This window comes from Halichoerus grypus, chromosome X (genome assembly GCF_964656455.1).
Source record: "Halichoerus grypus chromosome X, mHalGry1.hap1.1, whole genome shotgun sequence".
In the NCBI taxonomy this organism is placed as follows: Eukaryota; Metazoa; Chordata; class Mammalia; order Carnivora; family Phocidae; genus Halichoerus; species Halichoerus grypus.
Window position 1 is genome coordinate 86,991,745 of NC_135727.1, and position 21,749 is coordinate 87,013,493.

General features: G+C 43.8%; 1 long non-coding RNA gene across 1 annotated transcript in view; it reads right to left on the minus strand.

Moving 5' to 3' along the window:
- Positions 1–4,517: 4,517 nt before the first annotated feature.
- The window catches only part of LOC144380481 (uncharacterized), a 31,637-nt gene continuing 14,405 nt past the window's right edge, over positions 4,518–21,749 (minus strand). The window contains exons 2-3 of the long non-coding RNA XR_013444640.1: positions 5,752–5,868; positions 4,518–4,637 (exon numbers count right to left, since the gene is read on the minus strand). This is a non-coding gene — a long non-coding RNA (uncharacterized LOC144380481). The remainder of the gene's footprint in view (positions 4,638–5,751; positions 5,869–21,749) is intronic.

Below are 21,749 nucleotides of genomic sequence, written 5' to 3' on the forward strand. Positions count from 1 at the left end.
TCTGACTTTTATTTCTTTCTCTTGCCTTATTGCCCTGGCTAGACCCTCCGGTACAATGTGAAACAGAAATGATGGGAGTAAAGCATCCTTGCCTTTTTCCTGATCTTAGGGTGAAAACACTCTGTCTTTTCTTTTTCTTTCTTTTAGAGGCAGAGAGGGTGGGGGAGGAGCCTAGAGAGAAGGAGAGAGAGAACCTTAAGCAAGGTCCATGCCCAGCTCAGAGCCCTAATCTCACAACCCTGAGATCATGACCAGAGCCAAAATCAAGAGTTGGACGTTTAACCAACTAAGCCACCCGGGCACCTCTATCTTTTACCTTTAAGAATGAAATTAGATGGAAAAAAAAAGAATGAAATTAGATGTAGTTTTTATGTAGGTGCTCTTTATCAGGTTGAAGAAGCCCCCAAATTCTAATTTTGTAAGAGATTGTTTTTTGTTTCTTCTTTTTTTTAATCACAAACGTATGTTGGGTCTTGTCAAATGTTTTACTAGTGTCAGTTGAGATGATCATATGGTTTTTCTATATTAGTCCATTAATATGATGACTTACATTGATTGGTTTTCAAGTGTTAAACCAACACTTGTATTCTTAGGATTAAACCCTACTTGGTCATGCTGTATAATCCTTTTTATGTATTATGTTGGATTTGATTTGCTCAGATTTTGTTTAAAACTTGTGTATCTGTGTTTATGAGGGATATCTGATCTGTAGTTTTCTTTTCTCATATCTTTGTGTTTTTACAAAGACTTTATTTTTACAGCAGTTTTAGATTCATAACAAAATTGAGCAGAAGATACAGTTACTTCCCATATACCCCCTGCCCCTACACATACATAGACTCCCCCATTATCAAAATCTTACATCAGAGTGGTACATTTGTTACAACTGATGAACCTACATTAACATATTATAATCACCCAAAGTCCACAGTTTACGTTGGAGTTTATTTGTGGTCTTGTACATTCTATAGGTTTGAACAAATGTGTAAGGACATATATCCATTACATAAATCATAAAGAGTAGTTTCGCTACCCTAAAAATCCTCTGTGCTCTGTCTCTTCATCCCTCCCTCCCTCCCCCTAACCCCTGGCAACCACTGATCTTTTTACTATCTCCATAGTTTTGCCTTTTCCAGAATGTCATATGGTTGGAACCATATAATATATGGCCTTTTCTAATCAGCTTCATTTATGGTTCTTCCATGTCTTTTCATGACTTGATAGTTCCTTTCTACTTAGCATTGAATTATATTCCATTGTCTGGATATACCATGGTTTATTTATCCATTCACCTACTGAAGGACAATTTGGTTGCTTTCAAGTTTGGGAAAATATAAATAAAGCTGCTACAAATATCCATGTGCAGATTTTTGTGTGGACATAGTTTTCAAATTCTTTTGGGTAAACACCAAGGAGCATGATTGCTGGATAGTATGGTAAGAGTGTGTTTAGTTTTTTGGGTTTTTTTTTAAGATTTTATTTATTTATTTGACAGAGAGGGACACAGCGAGAGAGGGAACACAAGCAGGGGGAGTGGGAGAGGGAGAAGCAGGCTTCCCGCCGAGCAGGGAGCCCGATGCGGGGCTGATCCCAGGACCCCGGGGTCATGACCTGAGCCGAAGGCAGGCAGACGCTTAACGACTGAGCCACCCAGGTGCCCCAAGAGTATGTTTAGTTTTGTAAGAAACTGCTAAACTGTCTTCCAAAGTGGCTGTAGCACTTTGCATTCCCACCAGCAATGCATGAGAGTTCCTTTTGCTCCCTATCCTAACCAGCATTTAGTGGTGTCAGCATTCTGAATTTTGGCTATTCTGATGGGAATGTAGTAGTATCTCCTTGTTGTTTACATTTGCATTTCTCTAATGACATAGGATTTGGAGCATCTTTTCATATGCTTATTTTCCACCTGTATACCTTCTTTGGTGAGGTGCCTGTTGAGATTTTTGGCCCATTTTTACATTAAGTTGTTAATTTTCTTATTATTGAGGTTTAAGAATTCTTTATATATTTTGGATAACAGTCCCCTATCAGATATGTCATTTTCAGATATTTTCTCTCCATTTGCGGCTGGTCTTTTCATTCTCCTGACAGTGTCTTACACAGAGCAGAATTTTTTTAATTTTAACAAAGTCTAGCTTATCAATTCTTTCTTTCATGGATCATGCCTTTGGTGTTGTATCTAAAAAGTCATTGCCAATCCCAAGATCATCTTGATTTTCTCCTGTAGTATCTTCTAGGAGTTTTATAGTTTTGCATTTTACTTTTGGGACTGTGATCCATTCTGAATTAATTTTTGTGAAGGGTATTAAGGTTGGTGTCTAAATTCATTTTTTGGCATGTGGGTGTCCAGTTGTTCCAGCACCATTTTTGTGCGCGCGCGCGCGCGTGTGTGTGTGTGTGTGTGTGTGATAAGAACACTTAACATGAGATCTACTCTGTTAAAATTTTTTTAAACGTACAATGCATTATTGCTGACTATATAGGTACAATATTGTACAGCAGCTCTCTAGAGTTTATTCATCTTACTTGACTGGCACTTTATGCCCATTGATTAGTAACTCCCCATTTCCCTCTTACTCCAGCCCAGACAACCACCATTCCATTCTTTGAGTCTATGAATTGGACTATTTTGGATACCTCATACAAGTGGAATCATGCAGTATTTGTCTTTCTGTGACTGGATCATTTCACTTAGCATATTGTCATCAAGTTTTATCCATGATGTCGCATACTGCAGAATTTCCTTCTTTTTAAAGGTTGAATAGTAGTCCATTGTATGTGTATACCACATTTTCTTTATCTATTCATTAATTAATGGATGCTTAGGTCATTTCCATATCTCGCCTATTGTGAATACTGCTGCCATGAACATAGGAGTGCTTATATCTCTTTGAGATCCTGATTTCAATTTTTTTGGTATATAATCAGAAGTGGTATTGCTGGATCATATGATAATTCTATTTTTAGAATTTTTGAGGAACCCCAATACTGTTTTCCATAGTGGCTGCACCATTTTGCATTCCCACCATCAGTGTGCAAGTGTTCCACTCTTTTCTCCATATCCTCACCAGCACTTTTCTTTTGTTTGTTTTTTAAGTTATCTCTACACCCAATGTGGGGCTTGAACTCATGACCCCGAGACCAAGAGTTACATGCTCCACCAGCTGAGCCAGCCAGGTATTACCCCCCCTCTTTTTTTTGATAATAGCTATCCTGACAAGTGTCAGCACCTGTTGAAAAGATTATCTTTGCCCCATTGTATTACATTTGCTCCTTTGTCAAAGATCAGTTGACTTGGGGCACCTGGGTGGCTTAGTCAGTTAAGTGTCCAACTCTTGACTTTAGCTCAGGTCATGCTCTCAAGGTTGTGGGATCAAGCCTCGAGCCTCAAGCCACACTGGGCATGGAGCCTGTTTATGATTCTCTCTCTCTTCCTCTCCTTCTGCCCCTCCCCCCTCTCTAAAAAAAATCAGTTGGCTATATTTATGTGGGTATATTTCTGAGCTCTCTCTTCTGTTCTGTTGATCTATGTCTATTCTTTTGGCAACACCACACTGTCTTAAATACTGTAGTTTTATAGTAAGTCTTGAAGCTGGGTTGTATCAGTTCTCCTACTCTGTTCTCCTTCAATAGTGTGTTGGCTACTGTGGGTCTTTTGCCTCTCCATTATACATTTTACAACCAGTTTGTTGATATCCGTGAAATAACTTGCTGGGATTTCTTTGTCTGATTTAGATATCAGGATCAGAGTAATGCTGAACTCATAGAATATGTTGGGAAGTGTTCCTTCCTTGTGGTAGGTGGAATGCTAAGATGACCCCCAAGATTCTCAGCCCCTGGTGTACACATACCTTCTCCTACTTACTTAATTAAACATGAATCCAGTTACTGTTGTGAAGGGATTTCGAAGATGTAACTGTCCAAAATCCAAAGCACTAGAAGAATTTGACACACTGTTGCTGGCTCGAAGACCTGGAAGGCCACATGGCAAAGGATAGGGTGGCCTCTAGGAGATGAGAGCAGCCTCAGCTGATTGCCCACAAGAAAGTGGGATCCTCAGTCTCACAACTGCAAGGAACTCAATTTTGCCAACAACAAGAATGAGCTTGGGGACGCCTGGGTGGCTCAGTCGGTTAAGCATCTGCCTTCGGTTCAGGTCATGATCCCAGGGTCCTGGGATCGAGTCCGGCATCAGGCTCCTTGCTCAGCGGGGAGCCTGCTTCTCGCTCTGCCTGCCATTCTCCCCGCTTGTGCTCTCTCCCTCTCTCTCTCTGACAAATAAATAAAATCTTAAAAAAAAAAAAAGAATGAGCTTGGAAACATTTTTCCCCAGAGCCTCCAGACAAAAATTTAGCATGGCCAGCATCTTTTTTTTTTTTTTTTTTTTTTTTTAAGATTTTATTTACTTATTTGACAGAGAGAGACACAGCAAGAGAAGGAACACAAGCAGGGGGAGTGGCAGACAGAGGATGCGAGGCTCGATCCCAGGACCCTGGGATCATGACCTGAGCTGAAGGCAGACGCTTAACGACTGAGCCACCCAGGCGCCCCAGCATGGCCAGCATCTTGATTGCAGCCTTGTTACACCCTGAGCAGAGAGCCCAGTCATGTCGTGCTGGACTTCTGACCTACAGAAACTGAAATAATAAATAAATATTGATTGAAGCCATTAAGTTTATAGTAGTTTGTTATATAGCAATAGAAAATTAATACGTTCCTCATCTATCTCCTGGAAAGTTTGTGTACAATTGCTATTATTTCTTCCCTGTTTGGTCAAATGGAATGGCCAGTGAAGCCATCTGGGCATGGAATTTTCTTTATGGAAATGAACGTTTTTAACTATGAAGTAAATCTCTTTAAAAACATATGGTTATTCAGGTTGTATTTTTTCTGGAGTGAGTTTGATAGCTTGTATCTTTTAAGGAATGTGTCGATTTTATCTAAATTGCCAAATTTGTGAGCATAAAACTCTTTATAACATCCTTTTATTATTCTCTCAATTTCTGTAGAATTTATAGTGTTGTCCCATATCTTATTCCTGATATTAGTCATTTGGGTCTTCTCTCTCTTTTCCCTCTTCATTGTGGCTAGAGGTTTATCAATTTTATTGATCTTCTCAAAGAGCCAGCTTTTGGTTTCTTTGATTTTCTCTGTTGTTTTTCTGTTTTCTACTTCAGTGATTCCTGCTCTTACCTTATTTCCTTTCTTCTACTTATTTTGGGTTTAATTTCCTCATTTTATCATAATTTCTTAAACTGAGGTCATTGGTTTGAGACCATTCTTTTTTAATACAAGCGTTTAATGCTATATATTTCTTCCTAAGCATTGATTTTGCTGCATTCCATAAATTTTGATAAATTATAGTTTCATTTTACTTCCATTCAAAATACTTTCTAATTTTCATTATGATTTCTTCTTTGATCCCTGGTGTGCTGGTTGTCAATTTATTGCCTCTCAACTTCAAATTCACCCTTTCTGCCTGCTCTGTGATAATGGAGCATATTTGAACTATTTTTCCGTTGCCAGCTGACACTGAAGCTTTCTCAGTAGAGGGTGCTGGAGAGATATTGCAAGAGGAAAAGAGGCTTCCTTCCTGATTCCTGTGTGCTTGCTTGGCAGGCTCCTTCTGCATGGCTTTTTCTAGCATCAGACTCCTGCAGTGCTCACAACTTTTCCAGGGCCTGCTTCTTGCAGGGCATGGCGGTCAGTAGCACCCAGTGATCAGTAGCTTTTCCCTCCCCTAGCACTTACCCTCAGGCACTTTGGTAGCAAGCTGAGTGCTTCTGGATCCTGCAGCTTCCCCAGGGCCTGGCTCCTTCGGTGCACAGAGGCCAGCAGCACTCAGTGAATCCCACAGCAGGCAGATTTCTGGCAAGTTCCAGAGAAAAGATTTCCAGCAAGTTCCACCAGTGTGGCACCACAGTGAGTTATCTGCCATTCAATGGGCTACAGTCATGCCTCTCCAACAAAATCTGGATCTCAGCCCCAGAGCATTGTATCTCAGCCTACAGATAGCAACTACTTCTTATATCTGCTATTCCTATATTCTTTGGAGTTGTCTTTACATCTTCCTAGCCAACCTTTCATTATTCCAATCCCCTCTTACACGTAATACCTTATATTAACTTTCCCTGTTACTGTGTATTATTGTGTCATTCCTCTCTCCAGATAGGACTCAGGCTGATATAGAATTGTCACCAAGAGTGGTCCCAGGAAATAGACCTGCAGAGATGAGACTTTGGGTTCGGTTGGTTCTCACCTCTGGGCTTGAGCACAGTCCTTGCCAATGAGAAATGGATGCTTGTAATCCATGGCATACGGTGGCATCACAATTAATCAAACTATGGTCGATTGTGTTGAAATGCCAACTGAAGCACATCCTTGGAAGCCTAAACGGCTGCTGCATTTGACCATTATGGCAGTAATCATGGCTATAAAGACTGTGATGTGGGATGGATTATTTTGAGTGCACTGACCACTTACAAAGAGAAAATGACAAGCTTAGGTCCATTAATTTCTCAGCTCAAGCCACAGTCTAAGAACCAGAGAGCTTTCATGATGCCTAAAAGATGCTCTTATTTATTGTAGCTATAGGGCTAATGTTGCTGAAAATCAAGTACAATATTTAATTGTATGGGTTGTTGAATTCCAATGACAGTTGACTTCACAGTCTTGACAAGTTTCTCATGTGAAAATTGGGGCATTGACTGGTAAAGAATGGGATCCTGAAACTTGGAATGGTAACATCAGTTTGGTTCCAGATGAAACTAACAATCTTAAACTACCAAGTCATCTGAGCCTCTCTTACTAATGGAAGTAGCTTGCCCTTCAGTGTCTGAGTCTAGCCTTTCTCTCCTTGAAAACCCTGTAATAAACTCACCTGGTCCAGATGCCTTGAAAGTATATGACCATTCTCCTCAAGACCAAACACAACCACTCCCTATTGCTGATAGAACCATAACTAAAGTCAAATCTTAGCACGTTCCAGGGGAACAAATGCACACTATGACTAAGGAAGAAACAGCTTATATACCAAAAGAATTGTAAGACTTCGTTAATATATATTGGCAGAAACCTGGGAAATCTGCACAGAGGCAGATTCTAAGGGTGTTCGATGAAGGAGGGCAAAATTCATCGATATGGGTACACTTACTAGAAATTCTGGATTTAATGTGTTAGTACATGCAGCTGAAGGTGGCCCTAAGAGCTTACTTTGTTGATTGGCTGACACTGGAACTCATTCGTGGCCCACATTGATGAAGTTGAGATGCCAGAGGTGCCCTGGCATGATATGGACGAGGGAACCCAAAAGCTTAGGGTGATGGGAATGCTGGACAAGATTTATAATGTATGACCTGTACAGAATCCCCAACCATGTTCCATGAAAAGGATCAGAAGACACCTCCTTCACATTAAGACATTAAGAAATCCATTAGTGAGAGGAGCACCTGCATCCTTGGAAGCTCTGTGGTTGTTTCCCTTTGCAGGCCAGGTATGACTTCAGGGGAAGAATGACCCTGATGGCAATCCAGAGATCATCAGGGCTGCCTCTCTGATCATAGGCCCAGAGTACAAGGACCCTGGGGACAGAGTGGTTTCAAAGGAGAACCCACCTCACATGGTGGTGAGTTCTGCTCCTGCACTCAGCACCGAGCTCCCCACCTGCCCCAGGTACAGCTCTGGCAGCCCAGGATGGCATGGACTGCACCCAGCAGAGCCATGGGAACAAGGTGCCTCCACCCAGATTTCAATGGACCAGGCCTCCAGGCAAAGCTGCAGACTCAGGAGCACCTGGGTGGCTCAGTCGGTTAAGTGTCTGCCTTCGGCTCAGGTCATGATCCCAGGGTCCTGGGATCGAGCCCCACGTCGGGCTCCCTGCTCAGCGGGAGCCTGCTTCTCCCTCTCCTCCCCACTTGTGCTCTCTCTCGCTATCTCTGTCACTATCTGTCTCTCTCTCTCTCAAATAAATAAATAAAATCTTTTTTAAAAAAAAGCTGCAGACTCAGGACCCCAGCCAGGAAAGCCATGGGGTCCCAGCAGAGAACCGCCTGGGGGCCAGCTGCCCAAAGCTTTAGGGTCCCAACCCATGCCCAGCAAAGCTGTGGAGTAAGCCTGTCACCATGTGTCTCTCTCCAGTGTGTCTGGAAGGCAAGACATCCATCCCAGTGGGCCTGGGGGGCAGAATCCCCAGCCAAAGAGGAATACTCTTGAGCCTTAAGGTCTAATGGAATTTGCCCTGTTGGATTTTGGACTTGCCTGGACCCTGTCACTCTTTCCTTCTCTCCTATTTCTCCCTTTTGGAATGGGAATGTCTACCCTATGTCTGTGCCAACATTATATTTTGAAAGTACATGACTTGTTGGGTTCATAGCTGGAGAGCAAATTTGCCTCAGGATGAATCATACCTTGAGTCTCACTCATATCTGACTTTTTTATTATGTTCAGTTAGCCACTGTATAGTAAATCGTTAGTTTTTAATGTAGTGTTCAATGATTCATTAGTTGCATTTAACACCCAGTGCTCATCACAACACGTGCCCTCCTCAATACCCATTACCCGGCCACCCCATCCGCCCACCCCACCCCCTCTGAAACCCTCAGTTTGTTTCCCAGAGTCCATAGTCTCTCATGGTTCATATCTGATTTAGATAATATTTAGATGAGACTTTTAAATTTTAGAGTTGATGCTGGAACAAGTCAAGACTTTTGGGATTGTTGGGTTGGAACGAGTATATTTTGCATGTGAGAAGGACATGAATTTTGGGGGGTCAGGGGTAGAATGATATACCCTGAATGTGTCCCCCAATTCATATGTTGAAACCTAACCCCCAGTGTGATGGTATCTGGAGGTGGGCCCTTTGGAAGGTGATTAGGTCACGAGGGTGGAGCCCTCAAGAATGGAATCAGTGCCCTTATGAAAAAGGCTCCAAAGAGATTTCTGCCCCTTCCACCATGTGAGGACACAGTAAGAAGACAGCCGTCTATGAACGAGGAAGCAGGTCTCTCTCAACAGACACCAAATCTGCAGGTGCCTTGATCTTGGACTTCCCAGCCTCCAGAACTGTGAGAAGTAAATATTTGTTGTTTTTTTTTTATAAACCACTCAGTCTATTATAATCTGTTAGGGCCACCTGAACACACTAAGACAGGCTCCTTGTTTTCAATGGGGATGACAGATTCCCAGAGAAGCCGAGGCCAAGTGGCAACACTTAACTGCAAAAGACCAGGTGGGAACATCGACCATGAAGGGTAGTATGAATGTATAGGCAAACTGATCATGATGTCCCTAGCTATGAAATAAATGAATAGCCTACTACAATATTGCTAATCTATATGATAAGAAAAGTTCTAGATCTAGTAACCAGAAATCTGACTCAAGTCACCATAGCGGAGAGTCAACTTCTTGCTGTTTCCAGTCTCAAGTCAATTCGCAGACCCAGAGACCTTTGATTAAAGGGGAGGCCAGGTTCCCTTGAGGAAGGAACATGCATCATTGCTGCAAGAACATATTGCAAATCTTTCTCCAAGCCTTCCCCAAAGGGACCTGTGGCCCTTTTAATAGAGTGAGTACCCACTGAGGAAAACGAAATACCCAGACTTTATGAGGATTCCTAGGTACTGGCTCTGAACTGACACTAATTCCTGGGGACCCAAAATGCCACTGTGGCCCAACAGTCAAAGTGGGGGCTTTACTTTTACTTTACAAAGTGGTGGTCAGGTGATAGAATTTTACCTCAGGTCTGATTCCCATTGAGCCAGTTGGTCTAGTAACCCACCTTGTGGTTATTTCCCCAGTTCTTAAATTTATTATTGGAATAAATAGAAACTGGCATAATCCCCACATCAGTTTGCTGATAATAATGAGGGCCATTATGGTAAGAAGGGGCTAAGTGAAAGTGAACTTCTTCTCGCTTCAAAGTTAGTAAACCAATGATAATGCATCCCCAGGATAATGCAGAGATTAATGTCACCATAAAAGACCTTAAAAAGGAAATGTGGTGATAATTATCATGTTTCCCTTTAACTCACCAGTTTGGCCTATGCAGAAGTCTGCTGTATGAAGGTTCTGGCAATAATGACTGCAGACTATCATCAGTTCAGTCAGGTGGTGACTCCAGTTGTAGCTGCTGTTCCAGATACAGTATATTTACTGGAACAATTCCATATAACTCCTGGAACTTGGTATGCAGGTATTGGCCTGGCTAATGACTTTTTCTCCATACTAAATTTCAAGGACTACCAGAAGCTATTTGCCTTAACTACCAAGAACACCAATATAACTTGGGGGCACCTGGCTGGCTCAGTTGGTAGATCATGTGACTCTTGATCTCAAGGTTGTGAGTTCAAACCCCACGTTGGGAGTAGAGCTTACTTAAAAAAAAAAAAAAGAAAAAGAAAAGATCAACAGTATAACTTCAAAGTGTTGCCTCAGGGATACACCAAATCTCCTGGTCTCTGCCATAATATAGTCTGCAGAGGTCTTGATCATCTTGACACTCAACAAAACATCACACTGGGCTTCTATATTGATGAAAGGCTGATTCAATCTGGTGAAAAGGAAGTATCAAGTATCTTAGATGCCTTAGTAAGAATGACCCCAACAGAGCGCCATCCTGCCTTCTACTATGTGAGGTTACAGTAAGAAGAGAGCCGTCAGTGAGGAAGCAGGCCCTTACCACACATCAGATCTGCCAATGCTGTGATCTTGGACTTCCAGCCTTCAGAAGTGTGAGACATAAATGTTTGTTGTTTATAAGTCACCCAGTCTGTGATGTTTTGTTATAGTAGCCCAAACAGACTTAGACGCCTTGGTAGGCTTCTTTGGATTTTGGAAGCAACATTTGAGTGTGCGACTTTGAACCCATCTACAGAGTTGCCCACAAGGTTTCCAGTTTCCAATGGGACCAGAACTAGCTAAAGCTCTGCAGTTCAGACTTCAGTACAAGGTACTCTTCAACTGGGACCTTATGATCCAGCAGATCCATTGGCACTTGAAGTGTCTGTGACAAATAAGAATGCTGTATGAAGGTTCTGGCAAGCACCGATGAGAGAATCACAGTGTAAGCCACTAGGATTTTAGAACAAGTCTGTACGCTCTTTTGCAGATAACTGTTCTCCTTTTGAGAAATAGATTCTGGCTTACTACTGGACCTTGGCAGAGACCGAACACCCAACTGTTAGGTATCAGGTAACCGTACATCCTGAGAGTCCCACGTGGGTGTTTTGTCTGACCCACATAGTCCTATGGTTAGACATGCATAGCAGCAATTTATTATCACATGGAAAAAAAACCAACTTGGGCAGGTCCAGAAGGTCCAAGTAAGTTGTATGAGCAAGTGACTCAGACTCTTTTGACACCAAATCCTGTAATATTGCCTCCTCTCCTTCAATCCATGTCTATGGTATCATGGGGCATTCCTTATGATGAGTTGACTGAAAAAGACAAGACTCAAGCCTGGTTTATATATGGGCCTGCATGATATGCTGATACCATTTGAAAGTGGAGATGTGCATTACAGCTCTACTCAGGGGTGACTCTGAAAGACAGTGGTGAAGGAAAATCTTCTCCAGTGAGCAGAACACAGAGCAGTATATTTTGTTTTCTATTGTGTCTGGAGCGAGAAATAGCCAAAAGTATGGATCTACACTGATGCACGTGATCAGGGAGTTGGAAGGAATAGTACTGGAATATTAGTGACCAAGAAGTCTAGGAAGAGAGAGGTGGATGGACATCTGAATGGACACAGTGAAGATATGTGTATCCCATGTGAATGCCCACCAAAAGGCATTTACTGCAGAGGAGACTCTTGGCTCTGTGCACATCAGTCAGCTTCTTTCACCAGCCACCCCAGTGTTTGGTAAAAGAAACAATGGGTCCGTGTACTAGTCTTCTTAGGCTATAGTAACAAAACACCATAGACTGGGTAGCTTAAACAACAGAAATTTATTTCTCACAGTTCTGGAGGCTGAGAAGTTCCAAAATCTGAGTGCAGGCAGATTTCATTCCTGTGGAGATCTCTCTCCATGCCTTGCAGACAGCCTTATTCTTGCTGTGTCCTCATATAACAGAGAGAGAAGCCTCTTTCATGTCTCTTTTAACAAGGGCACTGCTCCTACCATGAGGGCTCCACCCTCATGACCTGATTACATTCCAAAGGCCCCATCTCCAAATACCATCACACTGCGGGTTAGGGTTCCAACATATAAATTTTGAGGGACCCAATTCAGTCCATAGCAGCCCAGGAACAAAATGGTGGAGACAGAAACTATGCCTGGACTCAACAATATGGACTTCCCTTTACTGAGGATGGCTTGGTCAGTGCTGTTGCTGAGTGCCTAACTGCCACCAAACAGAGATGAAAATCGAGTCCCTGATATGGCACTATTCCTTGTGGGAACCAACCTGATGGCAGGTTGATTATATTGGACCGCTTCCATCATGAAGGGAGACAGAGATTCATCTTTTATGGGAACAGACACATTTTCTAGATATGGTTTCCCTTTCCCACCCATAATGCTCGTGCCAACACCACCATTGGTGGCCTCTTTTGCACAGCATCGCATCTGATCCAGAAACTCATTTCACAGCAAAGGAGGTGTAGCAATGGGTTCATGGCTATGGAAGTAACTGGTCTTACCACATACCACATCATCTGGAAACAGCTGGCCTAATTGAAAGGTGGCATGGCTTTGAAGACTCAGTTATGATGCTAGTTAAGAAACAACACCCCAAAAAGATGAGATTCTGTTTTATAGGATAGAGTATATACTTTGGATCAGAGACCATTATATGGTGCTAACTTCCCCCATACCCAGTTTAAATGGGCCCTGAAATCCAGGGGGAGGAGTAGGAATGGCACCTCTCACTATTACACCATTTGAAAGTGGAGATGTGCATTAACAGCTCTACTCAGGGGTGACTCTGAAAGACAGTGGTGAAGGAAAATCTTCTCCAGTGAGCAGAACACAGAGCAGTATATTTTGTTTTCTATTGTGTCTGGAGCGAGAAATAGCCAAAAGTATGGATCTACACTGATGCACCCACTCACAGAATTTTTGCTTCCCATCATGGCAACTTTGAGCTCTGCTAGTTTGGAAATCTATGTCCCTGTGATGGTTAATTTTATGCGTCAGCCTGGCTGAGGCATGGTGTGCCCAGATATTTGACTAAATATTCTTCTGGGTGTGCCTGTGGGAGTATTTCTGGATGAGATTAAGGTTTGAACTGGTAGACTGAGTAAAGTAGATTGCCTCCCCAGTGTAAGTGGGCCTCATCTGGTCCTTCGAAGGCCTGAATAGAACAAAAAGGCTGAGTAACAGAGAATTCACTCTTTGACTGACTGGCTGTCTTTAAACCAGGACATCAGTCTTCTCCTGCCTTCAGACTCAGATTCAGACTCAGACTCAAACTACACCATTGGCTCTCCTGGTTCTCAGGCCTTTGGACTGGGACTGGAACTGTACCATTCACTCTATATTCTATGTACTGTGTACTGTGTACTATCTACTACACCCGTAAACCACACCAGTATACAGTATACTGCTGAATACTATCTACTACACCATCTCTGCTGGCTACAGATCTCGGGACTTCTCACCCTCCCTAATCTCATGAGCCAACTCCTTGTAATTAATCTCTTTATATATAAGAATATCCCCTTGGTTCTGTTTCTCTGAAGAACACTGACTAATACAGATTTTGGTGCCAGGAGTGGAGTTAGATGAACAGAATGTTAAGGCGGAGTTTTCTAAATTGGTTCTGGAGTTTCTGGAGTTGGCTCTCTAATCTGATTAAATTTAAAGATGTTAATGACTCAATTTCCAATATAAAGAGAGCACTGATAGAACATGGCCTGATCTGGCAATAGAGATACAGAAAATATATCCATTGGATACGTCTAATCAACTTCTTATAAGAAAGAGCTCAGTGACAGTGTATATGATACTTTCAAACATTTTTAGAAAACAAATATAATGGGATTGGCCAGTTGCTCCTGATGTTGCTGGACAAAGTAGAGGAAGAAAAGGCCGAGCTCAGAGATTTGAATTCCCAGCTCAAGCACCACATAAATGACCTAAAATCTAGGTGTGCCCTGAAGAAGACCCTAATCTCCTGTAGCTGGAGAGCTGAGTTTACTGAAAATCGACTGCAGAGTCTCATCCTACAATTGGCCGAATTACAATGCAAATTGAACTTGCAACCTTGCAGGGTGTCTACTGTTAAAGGGAGGGCATTGATGGGAAAGGACTAGGGTCCTGTAAATTGGCATGGGTACATGTGAGAAGACCCTAATGAAGCTGGAGACACTGTCCCCTAAATTTTGGTGATTCTTTGCCAATGGAAGAAGCCTCTACCAGGTGGCACAACAACAGTTCTACTGAATTGGAAGCTGAGACATTTTGGACATTTTGGGCTCCTATGCCAGCGAAACTACAGGCAAATAAACATGGGGGGAGGTAGAGTTAATTCACTGGCTGGAATGACTGATTTTCATTACCAATGATTGAAATCAGGTTGCTGTTACACAATGGAGGCAAGGAAGACTATGCCTGCAACTCAGAGGATTATCTGGGGTGCCTCTTAGTACACGCATGCCCAATAGTAAAAGTTCATGGAGAACTAAAGCAACCCACAACAGACAGGATGATGGAGGACTCAGACCCTTTAGAAATGAAACTTTGGGTCACTCCATCAGAGTAAAAAAAGAGCGCCTGAGGTGCTGGAAGAAGGCAGAGGAAATACAGCTTCGTGATCAATTACAGAAATGAGTACCCTTGTAGCTTTGCCTATTTTCTTTTTGCTTGTTATATTTATGTGTTTATCTGTATATGCTAGCTATTTTCTTTTTCTCTCTCCTTCCCATTTTTATTTTATATACAAATAGCTGTTGGAAGTTGATCTTACAATTTAGTCTTCCAATATTGGAATAGCAGTGGGACTGTGACTAAATTTGAGGAATAATTAATATAGGCAACAATGGATACAATGACCCTTGGGACTGTGTGTCTCATTTTGGGGAAAGAATGATAAATTCCTCTTTAAGAGAAGGAGAGCCATACATAGGTAGAACTAAAATTGTTTTGTTGTATAAGAATTTAAATATGTGTAGAGGGCTGCACATGTAAGCTGAGTAGTCAAAGGGGTGGACTGTGCCACTTACTGATATTTCCTCTTGTCTTCAAATTCACTCTATGCCCGCTCTGTGAAAATGGATCTGGCCCATTTAAATAGTTTTCCTTTGCCAGATGGCACTGAAGCTTTGCCAGTAGAGGGCACTGGAGACATTGCAAGGAGGAAAATGGTTCTGCTTCCTGACTCTGTTGTGCCCACTCAGCAGGTTCCTGCAGCATACACAGCTTTCTCCGGCACCAGGGTGCCCCTAGATTCTCCAGTTCCTGGCTCCTGCAGTGCATGGTGACCACCAGCACCCAGCACCCAGCAGCTTCTCCCTGAAATCCACCATCGGATGGGTTAGTAGCAGTTTGCTTCTGGCTTCTGAAGCACTCACAACTTCTTCATTTTCCAGTTCCTGAAATGCACAGCAGCCAGCAGCGCCCAGTGGCCAACGACTTCCCCTTGGCACCTTCCCTCAGGTAGTTCTGTAGCAGAGTGCCTCTGATGACACAGCTCCCCGTGAACAGCTTTCTTTGGCATCCTAGGGGGTGGCTTTCTGGCAAGTTCCACCATTCATTCAATGAGCCACAACCATATTCTCTCCCACAAGGACTGGATCTCAGCTCTGAGTTTTGGCGAGTGGAGTAGGGTCTTCCTTGGGTGTGGTATTTCAGCCGTGCTCATGCTTTCCTCTACCTTCTCGAACATACGGATTATATTTATAATAGCTGTTTTAATGTTATTTATGTAGTGTTCTATCATCTGAGTCATTTTTTGGGATTATTTTTCTTCTCACTAGGGGTTGTATTTTCTGGCTTCTTTGCATGCCCGATAATCTTTTATTGGATGCCAGACATTGTAAATTTTACCTTGTTGAGTGTGGAATTTTTTTGGGGGGGGTACTTAAAACACTGTGTGGGTGACGGGGGGAGTTCTGGGGCACAATTAATGTGATCCTTTTGAGGCTTGCTTTTAAGTTTCTTAAGCTGGACCTGAATGGTCTTTAGTTCAGAGCTAATTTGATAGTCTAGAGCTAATTTGGTACTGAGGCAACACCCTTCTGAGTTCTCTATTCAGTGCCTTGTAGGTTTTTCCACTCAGACTGGTGTGGCGATGGACTACTGCCTCTGAGGATTGTTCCTCCTGATCCTTTTCAGTGGACTTTTCCTGGCCTCAGGCAGTTTCCTCACATACGTTTGCTGCTCAGTACTTGGTTGAAGACTTGAAGGGAACCCTCTGTAGATCTCCAGAGCTTTCTCTCTCTGTGAAGCTTCCTTCTCCATAGTACTCTGTCCTGTTCTGAGAATTCTAGCTGTTGTGACCTCCACACTCTTACTATGTCTTTCAGGGATCATTTCTATAGTTTGTTACTATGTCTTCTAAACTCAAGGAGACCACCAGGTTCCTTTTGAGTCCCCCCGCCCCCACGCCCCACACACACCTGGAAATTCTCTCCAGGCAGTCATATGGTTCACTCATCTGTTTGCCTTCTCTCTGGGATCATGGTCCCGTGTGTCCTGCTGTCTAATGTCTAGAAACCATTGTTCCATATATCTTATCTGGTTTTTCAGTTGTTTAAGGCAGGAGAGTAAATCTAATCCCTGTTACTTTATCATGGCTGTAAACAGAGGTCCCCAAATTCTCTTTTCTGACCCATCTGAGACATTGCCTTCTGCAACTCACACTCAGTCATTACCAGAATCCCTACATCCTCAACCTCTTTGCTAAAGGTTGAATTCACCTTCTTGCTCCAATGGGAACCTGAATCTTCCTGGACAATACTGTAGCTCTCTCAAGCAGTGAATACTCTCCCATAGCTCTCATACCAGTGATTCAGGAGGCATAGCTGTCCTCCTTGAACTTCATGCACAACCCAAGACCATGCTCCTTCCCTCCTCAGGAAGTCCCCCAGCTCCTTTGAGGCACAAACATCAGGTTATATGGCCCTCTATGCATCTTTGTTACAGTCATCTACCAAGCCCCTCATCACCTCCCTTTGGGTTTTGAGGATTTTTTCCTGGCTCACTGTGACTCTCTCCAATACCTATCTTGTCCAGAATCTTGGTGATTTCAAAATCCAAATCAATGGTGGGTTCAAAATACACATTCCAACCACCTAGCAATTTCCTGTGACATCAGCTGGGTGTCCTACGATTCAACTCAATTCTAAAACTACCTGCCTGCAGATAGTGCTAGATCCCACAGGTTAAGGGCTCAGTCCTATAAGACTGCTCCACCCCCAAATTCAGATGCCAGTCGCAAGTCTAGGTTGTCACCTGTGCTTCTGACCAATAGGCCGTAGATATGAGAGTCTAATGACCCCCTCCTTGGGTTTGATTAATTTGCTAGAGTGGCTCACAGAACTCAGGGAAATATTTACTTATGTTTACCAGATGGACGAGATGTGTAGGGCAAGATAGGTGGGAAGAGGCCCTGAGCTTCCATGTCCTCTCCACAGTTATGGCACTCTCTCAACACTTCCACACCTTGTTCATCAACCCAGATGCTCTCCAGACCTTGTACTTTGGGGATTTTATGGGGGTTTCACCATGTAGGCACAGTCAATCATTAACTCCATTTTCAGCCCTTTTCCCTTCTCAAATGAATAGAGGGGTGGGGCTGAAAATTCCAAGTTTCTAATCATGGTTTGGTTTTTCTGGTGACCAGCCCTCATCCAGGAGCCATCCAGAAACCCATCCAGAGTCACTTCACTAGAATAAAAGACACTCCTCCTATCACCCAGGAAATTACATGGGTTTCAGGAGGCCTGTGTCAGGAGCCAGGGACAGAGACCAATATATATTTTCTACTATCTCACAGACTTCAACATATGTATTTTGAGGGGACACAGAAATCCAGTCTATAGCACAAAACAAGGAGGAAATACTCAAAATTATAGTCCTCGGCTCTGTAACTGGCCATATGCTTGTAGCTGGTATTTATAACCACCTTCGTCACCTACCTATTCCATATTCCCTCCCCTTGCCCTCAGCAAGCACCTCAGCTGGTTGTGGTCCTTTACTGGTGCGGTGATCCAAACCTTCATTCCTGAAGGGTCTGGGCCATTAGTAGTCTTACCTGGATTGGGTTGTTGTAGTTATTCCATTGACCTTAATCACAGGGCCCTGTAACACTAAGAGATGCCCTAAGGGATCTCCTGTATTCCAGACACACTCTTTCTTATCTCTATTGTGGGGTAGCAGTCCAATTTCCCCTGGGTAGTCAGGATCAGTCACACAGTACCTCCCTTCTTTACTTGTTGATTCAGAGGCATGGGCAGCCCAAAGGGGGCTGGGTGGCAGACTCAACTTCTGGTTCAGTGGACTCATTATTGTGTCTCCTGGCAGAAGCATTCCACCTTTTGGAAACAAGACCTCTAGGCCTTCAGAGCATTAGGTCATGGGAACAGGAAGCACCCTGTGGACCAGTCAAGTTGACTTATAAAATTAACCATCACACACTTCAACCCCATTAGCATCTTGAATTTATTGACTCTATTACCTTTTCGCTGTTCCATACCTCTCTCATGTCCTCACTTCCCAATTACCCCAGCTTAAACTCTATGCTCCATAACTGTGTCCCTTTCTTACTTCATTTAATTCACTCCAGCCTAGCTCCTAATGAAATCATGGACCCAAGCAGTGATCACTATTGGTTGTTACATCCCAAGAAGAGACACACTGGATATCATTGGTTGTGCATGATGATGTCCTCTTCTGTGTGCCTGTGTCTGACAGTGTTTGAAGAAAATTTCTATGGCTGGCTCAGTATATATGACCCCAGTCTGCATGCTCCTCTGTTTCTCAGTACCTTTGTTTGTTGAGTGTGTACCTGTGTGACTGTGTCTACACAGATCTGGTTTGGTATCCCTGTATGTTAGCCTGTGTAGGCTCTGCCCATGTCGGTGTTCATGGGCTGTGTCTATGCATGGCATGTGGGTCTTTATGTGACTCGTGTCTCTTTGTAAGTGACTGACAGTCACTATACTCGGTGTCCCTGGGTGACTGTGTCTGCATGTGTCTCTGTTTGCTGTTGCCATATGTCAGAGTATGTGTGCTTGTATCTGTGTTTGTGTTGTGTGTATGTGTGTGTATGAGTAATGCATGGTCACTCTAGGTGGGTGTCTCTGGGTGATTCAGGGGCTGTGCCTGTGCTGCCCCCTTTCTATGTGTCTGTGCCTCTGACTGAAAAGAGAGGGTGAGGAGAGAGAGAGCAAGCAAAAAGACTCTGATCTAAAATTTTCTCCCCTCCCACTCTCATAGGCCAAGGTCACCATCTTGCAGCCTCAGGATATACTACAGGAGACAGGTGATCCACTGGGTGAGAAGCACCTGCCATCTGTACCCAAGGCTCTCCCCAGATGCAGGAGGGGCTTTCTCCCAGGAAGGAGAGAAGGAAAGAAAGGGGAAGGAAGGTGAGGTGACCCCTTGGTATCCCCAAAGGGTCTAGGAATACTCCACCTCCCTGTCTACATTCCCTCCCTGAACCCCCATTCTAACCCTGACTTACCCTCAAGTCTTAATTCTATGCTGACCCCATCCCCAGCAGAGTCACTGAAATGCCATACACCCATACCTACCTCCTGTGCCTATGACCCTTCCCACCACCATCTGTACCTGCCCTGCTCCAGGAGAGCCTCTCCTCTCCCTCCTCCCTCTGTGCTACCAGACTGAGCCAAGCGGGAATGTGTGCCTGGCAAAACCCTGAGCCCCAAGCATTTCTGCCCTTATTGGATCCTAGTCACTAGCCAAGCTTTTTCCAACTCAAAACCTTTACACTGTCCTCTGCCTGGAATACCATTCCCCCAGATCAGTGCACAGCTGGCTCCTTCAGGTCACCATTCCAGTCTAAGTTCATGTGTCACCTCAGAAAGGCCTTCTCTGATCACCACTGGTAAGTACCCTCCCTGCTTCATTTCCTTCAGGGCATTCATCACCACCTGACATATAATGTACTGACTTGTTTGTTTTCTGTTTGCTATCTCTGCCAGAACGGCAGCTTCCCTGGGGCAAGGGTTTAGGCCTATTTTGTTCACCATGGTTTCCCCAGCACCTAGAACATATAGGTGCTCAATAAGGAATTGATGAATTAAAAGATCTCCTGGTGTTAGATGTGGGCCCTAATCTCCCCCAGCCCCCCACTGTGGGCCTCACTGCTAATGGCCCTAAGAGAGGGCAGGACAGAACTGGCTGAAGGTGAAGTCACAGAACCAGTTAGGTCAAGGGCACCAGGCCAGCCTGTACCTGGCAGTTCCATGCTGGGCACACTCCCTGCACCCAGCCTTGGTTCCTAGGGACCTCACACCTGGGGAGCTGGTGCCCTAACCATGGCAGCTCAGATCAGCAACATGGAGATTTTGTCTAGCTGAGAAGCCTCTGGTGGCCTGGGGTGAGGGGCAGGCCCAGAGTTCCTCTAGGGAGGGTAGCCCTGCCACCTCTCCTTCCCCCGGCCCTGAAAGTGGCAGAGATGGAGGGCCTCTCAGAGTGCTCAGTTGCCTACCCTGGCTTTGGGATGAACAATTGCATTCATTTATGGTTTATCCTTCCTAGGTTTCTTCTTTGCAAAAATAAGCAGATACATGTCTATATTCTCCCTTTTTAAAGATTTTATTTATTTGAGAGAGAGAGAGAAAAAATGCGAGCGGGGGAGAGGGAGAGAATTTCAAGCAGACTCCACACTAAGCATGGATCCCAATAAGGGGCTCGACCTCACAACCCTGAGATCATGAGCTGAGCTGAAACCAAGAGTCAGTCACTTAACCGACTGAGCCACCCAGGTGCCCCAATACATGTCTATATTCTTATTTCTTCTTTATTATCAAAAGATAACACTTTATTTTTATTTTTTTGAAGATTTTTATTTATTTATTTGAGAGAGTGTGTGTGTGCGCGCGCGCGCGCACGAGTGGGGGGAGGGGCAGAGGGAGAGGAAGAAGCAGACTCCCCGCTGAGCAGGGAACCTGACAAGAGGCTTGATCCCAGGACCCTGGCATCATGACCTGAGCCGAAGGCAGATGCTTAATCGACTGAGCCACCCAGGTGCCCCAACACTTTCTTTTTAAAACCCAGTAGATGAAATGGCCAATTCACCAAACCATCAAGCCTCCTAGAACCCAACTGATGAAAGCTAATTTACTGAAAAACCAATGTGCTGAATTCTTGAGAATTTGGGAAAATTTGAGTTTCACTCTAGTCCTGGGTGGTCAACCAAATCTAGGTCAATTCACTGCAGCTGTTCTGCTGCCAGAGGCAGCAGCATGGATGATCACAAACCAAATCTTGGGGGAAAAAACCCCAGAAATGGGTTGTCCTGCTCACTTGGCAATTGGGCACACAGGGGAGGATCCCAGGCAGCAGAGTAGCTTCCTCCCATGGAGCCCAGAGCCAGGGTGAGGCAGGAGTCAGAAAGTGAAGACGAGGGGGAGCAAGGTCCATCTCGAAGTCAAACTTTTCTAGATACTGAGAGCCATGAGCTGAGCCTCACCCCAAGGAAAGGCTCTAGTAATCTTTATGATCTCAGGTTTGACAATGAAGTCTTAGGTATGACACCAAAAGTACAGAAAACAAGAAACAAAATAGATAAATTGGATTTCATCAAAATTAAAAACTTTTGTGCATCAAAGGACATTATCAAGA